This window comes from Ruditapes philippinarum, unplaced genomic scaffold, assembly GCF_026571515.1.
Source record: "Ruditapes philippinarum isolate M1 unplaced genomic scaffold, ASM2657151v2 ctg856_1_1_1_1, whole genome shotgun sequence".
Taxonomy (NCBI): domain Eukaryota; kingdom Metazoa; phylum Mollusca; class Bivalvia; order Venerida; family Veneridae; genus Ruditapes; species Ruditapes philippinarum.
This window is the reverse complement of record NW_026862309.1, coordinates 396,241-404,517: the sequence shown is the minus strand read 5'-3', so window position 1 is coordinate 404,517 and position 8,277 is coordinate 396,241. Positions and strand designations below refer to the sequence as shown.

Sequence of the window (8,277 nt, the reverse complement as noted above, 5' to 3'; positions counted from 1 at the left end):
TTTTGGTTAACTATACATGACTCTTACAGACATAGTATTTGGTTAACTACACACAACTTTTTACAGATATAGTATTTGGTTAACTACACATGACTCTTATAGATATAGTATTTGGTAAACTACACCTCATGTCTCTTACAGATATAGTATTTGGTTAACTTCACATGACTCAGACAAAAATAGTATTTAGTCAACTACACATGACTCTTACAGATACAGTATTTGGTTAACTAAACATGATCCAGACAAATAAAGTATTTGGTTAACTAAACATGACTCTTATAGATATAGTATTTGGTTAACTACACATGACTCTTACATTTATAGTATTTGGTTAACTACACATGACTTACATTTATAGTATTTGGTTAACTACACATGACTCTGACAAATATAGTATTTGGTTAATTACACATGACTCTAACATATATAGTATTTGGATAGCTACACATGACTCTTACAGATATAGTATTTAGTTAACGTCACATGACTGACAAATATAGTACTTGGTTAACTAAACATGACTCTTACATATATAGTACATGTAGATGGTTTCCTCATACCAGCATTTATTATAAACCAGTATTTATCATATACATTTTCTGTCACATTTCATTTCATTTCATATAAATTGTGTATCTTTAAACATTGTATCTTTATGTGATGTGCTTTTTATATGTTTTTTATAACAAAAAGGTTTTATAGTTGATGTTAAATAATGCAATAATTGTATACTTATAAACACTTACATATATTAAAATTAATAGTTGCTAAGATTATTGATATTAGTTTTGAATTATGTTTTACTTTTACATGAGTGAATCTCTGTGCATTTTCTGATGAATGTCATAACTCACAACTCCATTCTTTACCTCAAATACTTACAAAAAACTGATTATTACTTTTATTAATTTTAATTATTTTTTTTTAATTATTTTATAAAAAGGGTGTTTAATGACTTAATAAATACTTGAAATCCTTCAAATTCAGCATTTCAGCAAAATGACTGGTTATCAAAGTTTACCCTATAACTTTCCTGTACTCATTTTTTTTGTATACTTGTATATACATTTTGTAAAGTAAAGTAAAACATAAAATGCATATATCACCTTTTGTGTTTATTAATCAACATCTTTAACTGTTTATTAAAGATGGTATTGTTCTTCAGGGTATTAATGTATGCAACTTACTTTTGTGACCATGATTTAAAATTTCTTAATTTTATGCCAATGTCATGAACAGTTTATTCGTAGATGAGGATGTATTACAACTTATCTTGGTTATCACTGTATCTGGGATATCATTTCACGAGACAAGCAAATGCTGACTAAAATAGTGGTCTTGTGTTGACTTCAAATAGTGTTTTAAATCATACTTTTTTGCTGTTATTTAATATGATAAATTTATATTGAAACACTTTTATTAAATCATGAAAACACCATTCAGATACAAAGGGACTAAATCTTTCACCATTTGGATTATATTTCTATTATGTACTAAAGACAAAGTATACCATGTCACAATGATCAACCAGACTACATGTGATCATATAACACGGCAATAATCAACAGTCCCTTATCCCATGATATTATGTCCCAGACAGTATTCATTAATGAGCAAGAGTTCCAAATAATGTTATAAAATCTGATGTTGAAATACAATATTGGTACTCTGAATAATAAAGTACTTTCTTTTGTTACACTTTGGTAATTTGAACATTCTTGTACCATGCTTTTTGTCTTTGGTCATATTATGTCTCACAATTGCTGTGAATCTTAAACAACATTAGTAATGATAATATAAAACTGAGCCGCGTCAGGACAAAACCAACGTAATGCATTTGCAACCAGAATGGATCCAGACCAGCCTGCGCATCCACGCATTCTGATCAGGATCCATGCTGTTCACTTACCAACTCTATTACAAGTAGAGAAACTGATAGCGAACAGCATGGATCCTGATCAGACTGCGTGGATGCGCAGGCTGGTCTGGATCCATGCTGTTTGCAAACGCACTATGTTGGTTTTGTTGTGACGCAGCTCAAGTGTGTTTTGTCTAAAAATACAATAAATAAAACATCATTGAATATAATATTGTATGAACAAAATTTAAAGATGAATTTTTAGTGCCATTAAGTTTTAAACATAGAAATAAAAAGAACAAAATTGTAAATGACTTTGTTAGATAATTTTTAAATGTGTCGTCATGCCACAGATGCCCCCGCATGCAGCCAAAATTTCAGATGTTATATTATTTAGTGCACAAAGTATTTTTTTCATTTTAAGTTCAAAGCCCTTGAAACTATTCAATGTAAACAGAAACCATTTTCATACAAAGTTCAAGGGACTGAAACTATTCAGTGTTAACCTTTTGTAAATTGCATATTGCTTATTTGTAGCCAAATTAATGACTACATACATTTCCACAAAAATATTACTGCTAACTGAAATTCAAAATTTTTCTAACATTCAAGAGAGATAACTTTGTCCAAAATACTTGAACTACAACCAAATTCAAACTTGAACTGCTTATTCCTTACCCAAGATATATCTTTATGTCAAATTTGAGTTGAATGTGTACAACCATTGGGGTGATAATTAACGGAAACTAAAAATTTCTGATTTTTTTCAAAGTTCAAGAGGGATAACTGTGTCAGCTATCAATCAAACCATAACCAAATTTGGACTTGACCAGTGTATTCTTATGACATATCCATAAATAGTAAATTTGAGTTGAATATGTACAACCTTTGGGGAGATAATGAACAGAAACTGAAAATTTCTGTTTTTTTTTTCAAAGTTAAAGGGGCATAACTCTGCATAAAAAATCACTGAACCATGACCAAATTCGCACTAGACCTGTGCATTCCTTTGAGGTATCTATATGTCAAATTTGAATTGAATGTGTAATTCTGTTGGGGGATAATGAATGGAAACTGAAAATTTTATATTATTTTCAAAGTGAAAGGGGCATAACTCTGCCAAAAATCTTCGAACCATGACCAAATTTGACCTTGACCTGCCTACTCCTTTGACATATCCATATGTCAAAATTGAGTTGAATGTGTAATACCGTTGGGGAGATAATGAATGGAAACTGAAAATTTCATGTTATTCTCAAAGCGAAAGGGGCATTACTCTGCCTAAAATCATCGAACCATGACCAAATTCAAACTTGACCTACGCATTCTTTTGACGTATGTATGTGTCAAATTTGAGTTGAATGTGTCATACTGTTGGAAAGATAATGAATGGAAACTGAAAATTTCATCAAGGGGCATAACTCTGCCAAAAATAATCGGACCATGACCAAATTTGAACTTGACCAGTATTTTCTCATGATATATCCATCTGTCAAATTTGAGTTGAATGTGTGCAACAGTTACTAAGATAATTAACGGAAACTGATATTGACAGAATGACAGAAGGACAGAAGAGGGTAACACTACATGCCCCAGCCATTTTATGGCGGGGGCATAATTATAGTAGTACATGTATCATTCCTTCTAAACCAGCGACCATACTCACTGGCAACCTTTCGTGATATCAAGCTTTTACCATTTCATAAAATGGGATCTCAGTCATTCAAAGACTATTCTTATTAAATTAGTTACTTTAATTTATATCTAAAAAGAATTTTGTTTATATTCGAAATAAAACACTTTAACTTCATTAAGCTGTATTCTATTGCTGAAAGGCCTTACTAAATAAATGTTGATATCTAAACAATTTTTTTGCAGATGTCAAATAATTAAAGGATTTAAAAATTTGGCTCAAATCCAATTTAACACAAATTGTAATTGCATCCACTTATAAGATACATGTACAATATGAAGCTGTTACTGCCAATTTGAAACACATCACTTAACATAAGAGGAAGTAAAATTTGTATCATGTAAAACAAAAACTTACTAAATGATTTGATCTTTATTAGAAAATTAACCACTATAGAAATCATAAATATAAATTGAAAACAAAACAAAAATATCACAATATCTGATAGATCTACACTCATTCAATTTAAACATTATTTATAAACAGATATTTCAAAATCATTTCTCCATTTTTTTTTCATTTTTTTTTTCAAAAACATCTCAAAATAGATGTTATCTTTTGATGTCAAGTATCCAACGAACCTCTTGAGTTACAACTTCTATAAAACACACTTATTTTTACAGTTCACAGATCTAATTTATTATATTAAATCTAAAAATGAAGTTTGTATTGTCAGTTAAATTGCAGCTAACTGCATAAGGTCTATAAGTTAAAGTTAACATCTGTATATAGACAATAAATGTCTAATCCATGGATTATGTAACAGCAAACACTGGACGGAATGTGGAACAAGACAGAATCTGAAACACAAATATATGTATGTGTGTGTTTATATAAATAGTAAATAATAAGAGGATATTTTTTTATTTTTCTTGAAATATGGAATATATTTTCACGAAACATGATAAAATGCCACATATTTTCACGAGCCAGGATTGGTCTTGTTTTGTACGCGATATTTGACGCTACACGATAAGAACTCTTTAAACGTCTGTACAGCACTAATGACTGAATTAAAGATATTGATGTTCAGATTTATTTTCTTAGTTAGACCAGTTTTTATCATTCTAGATAGTTTTCAAAACAAAATTCAACAAAAAGTTGTTCTTTGTTTATCAGATTTTTCAAACAAATTGGCGAAAAAAGTCCCTTCAAATCAATATGAGTTTTGACTCCGCCCACTTTCATATTTATATTTTATATTTATTTTTAAAAAATATGAAATATATTTGACTGATATAGCACCATATTTCATAGGTAAAATTAAATAAAACTATCTTTTTAATGCCTTCATATAGATTGTTTGGTTTTAATGCCTGTGACATTTTAGGCCATATCTCAGCAGCCGGTCCACCAAACTGACAATTTGAAGAATTGTGGAGCCAAAATTTGACTATTTTCTCCTCATTTATCAATAATATAAGCTGTCCATAAATGAGCTAAAACTTACTGATCACAGACTATTATCTAAGACTGAACATCCTGTGCTTTCTTCTGTGCTCGCCTCTCTGATGTACGACGATATCTCTCTAATTCCTGTCAATAAATTCACAACATATATATCTTTTATCTTTGGAGAAAAATTTTAATAGGGCAATGATATTACAGTGCTTTTGTAAAAAATTATACAATACACTGGATTTGGTCTTATTTATTTGTTATTTTTAAAGCTAGTGAAACAGATATTTATAGTTTATTGAGCATTCAAATATTGCAATAAACAAGCATTCTACAAGCTTCTAACATGAAGTTTCATTCAAATGGTAGTAAAATTTGAAAATTACTATGACATTACAATCATCTGATAGTTTAGTTTTATTTGATTACTAGTAATTAAAAATCCACTCACATCATCTTTCTGTGCTCGTAAGTTATCTATTGTTGGTTCAGCATATTTCACATCCTTGGCTGGATCATCAACCTTAGCTGGGTTATCTGTTGCCTGAAACAAACATATATACATTAAATGTTGTAACATTAACTTCAGAAGTCCTTTTGAATTAACCTCTTCCGCCTCCGACTTGACTTGTTTGTCAGCTTTTCCCTCTTTGAAATTAGAACTGACTGTTGCTTATGTCAGGTATTCAAAGATTACAACTTTAAAACTGGACAAGTATCAGCTAACATAAACAATTTAGCCTTGTTGTATATTTGTATACATAACCAGGTTGACCTAGTTCTATATTGGTAACATAAACAGGTTGACCTAGTTCAATATTGGTTAATATAAACAGCTTGACCTAGTTCTATATTGGGTAACATAAACAGGCTGAACTAGTTCTATATTGGTAACATAAACAGGTTGACCTAGTTCTATATTGGTTAATATAAACAGGTTGACCTAGTTCTATATTGGGTAACATAAACAGGTTGAACTAGTTCTATATCGGGTAACATAAACATGTTGACCTAGTTCTATATTGGGTAACATAAACAGGTTGACCTAGTTCTATTGGTAACATAAACAGGTTGACCTAGTTCTATATTGGTTAATATAAACAGGTTGGCCAAGTTCTATATTGGGTAACATAAACAGGTTGAACTAGTTCTATATTGGGTAACATAAACAGGTTGACCTAGTTCTATATTGGTAACATAAACAGGTTGACCTAGTTCTATATTGGTTAATATAAACAGGTTGGCCTAGTTCTATATTGGGTAACATAAACAGGTTGAACTAGTTCTATATTGGGTAACATAAACAGGTTGACCTAGTTCTATATTGGTAACATAAACAAGTTGACCTAGTTCTATACTGGTAACATAAACAGGTTGACCTAGTTCTATATTGGTAACATAAACAAGTTGACCTAGTTCTATACTGGTAACATAATAAGGTTGACCAAGTTCTATATTGGTAACATAATTCTTACATTACCGTTGTTATCCATGTCATATACCAGCCACCAAATTACAATATAAGTAACCAATAGTTCAGTTTCTTGTAAATTAATTACTGCTAACTACATTACTAATCTAATCTGTTTTCCTCATGAAATGGCAAACTTCTCTAAATATAAACCCAACTTGCACCATTTTAAATGTGTTGAATACATTGCATACTTTGAGACAATCTGTCAGACAATGGATTAAAACTAATGAGTACCAAAGTTATTTCACCAAACACATATACTACCCAGATACCAAAGCTGGCTTTTAATTTCATGATAAGCATTAAATTCTCTTCAATCTATACAATTGTTTTAACAATAGATATATAGCCATGATAAAAGAAAATGTTTTTCATTACAAAATAAAGATAAACTTACTGTTTGGGGGAAATAACTTGTAAAACAGTGCTTCCATAACTCAATAGGCTTCCTGGAATGTCAAATTCACAATGTTTGTGTTTCAATAATAAAGTTACACAATCCATCCCTATTCTACATACATGTGTAACACATGTTTTTAGTCTGATATGAAAATAATTCACTCTATCTTTAAATTTAAAAAAAGGGGAAAAATTTTAAAAAATTTTCCCCCCAAAAAAAAAATTTCCCCAAAAAATTTAAAAAAAAAAAAAAAAAATTTTTTTTTTTTTAAAAAAGGTTAAAAAAAAAAAAAATTTTTCTTTCCCTTTTTTTTAAAACCCCCCAAAAAAAAAATTTTTTAAAAAATTTTTTTAAAAAAATTTAAATTTTTTTTTCCAAATTTAAAATTTTAAAAAAAAAATTTTAAAATTTTAAAAATTTCCCCCAAAAAAAAGGGGTTTTTTTGGTTTTTTTTTTAAAAATTTTTTGGGTTTGGAAAAAAAAATTTAAAATTTTTAAAAAAAATTCCCAAAACCAAATTTTTTTTTTAAAAAAAAAACCCTTTTTTTTTTTTTTCCAAAAATTTTTAATTTTTTAAAAAAAAAAAAACCTTTAAAAAAAATTTTGGAAATTTTTTAAAAAATTTTTTAAAAAAAAAAAAAAAAAAAATTTGGAAAAAAAATTTTTTTTAAAAAAAAAATTTTTAAAAACCCCTTTTTTTTAAAAAAGGTTTTCCAAAAAACCCCGGGAAAAAACCAACCAAAAATTAAAAAAATTTTAAAAATTTAAAATTTAAAAAAACCCAAAAAAAAAAAAATTTAAAAAAAAAATAAAAAAGGGAAAAAAAAAAATTTTAAACCAATTTTTTTTTTTTAAAAATTTAAAAAATTTTTTGGGAAATAAAAAATTTAAAAAATTTTTTTTTAAAAAAATTTTTAAAATCGAAAAATTTTCTTTTAATATTTTTTTTTTTAAAAAAAAAATTTTTTAAAAAAAAAATTTTTAAAAAAAAATTTTTTAAAATTTTATTTTTTTTGGGGGGGAAAAATTTCGGGAAAAATTTTAAAAATTTTTTGTTTAAAATTTTTAAAAAAAATTTAAAAAAAAAAAATTTTAAATTTTGGGAAAAAAAAAATTTTTTGGGGGGAAAATTTTTTTTTTTTTAAAATTTTGGGAATTTCCCCCCCCAAAATTTAAAAAAAAAAATTTTAAAAAAGGTTTACCCCCCAAAAATTTTAAAAATAAAAAGGTTTTTAAAAAAAAAATTTTTTTTTTTTTTAAAAAAAAACCCCCCCTTTTTTTTAAAATTTTTTTTAAAAATTTTTAATTTTTAAAAAAAAAAAGGGAAAACAAAAATTTTAAAAAATTTTTCCATTTTTTTTCCAAAATTAATTTTAAAATTTAAATTTTTTTAAAATTTTTTTTTAAATTTTAAATTTTAAGGGGGGGTTTTTTTTCTAAAAAATTTTTTA

At 27.4% G+C, this 8,277-nt stretch overlaps 1 long non-coding RNA gene across 1 annotated transcript; it reads right to left on the bottom strand.

The window, feature by feature from the left end:
* Positions 1-3,911: 3,911 nt before the first annotated feature.
* Positions 3,912-6,976, bottom strand: LOC132718626 (uncharacterized). The gene is made up of 4 exons (XR_009624122.1): positions 6,824-6,976; positions 5,404-5,496; positions 5,005-5,090; positions 3,912-4,354 (listed from the first exon to the last, which is right to left on the bottom strand). It is a non-coding gene; the product is annotated as an uncharacterized LOC132718626 (long non-coding RNA).
* Between the last annotated feature and the right edge of the window lie 1,301 nt (positions 6,977-8,277).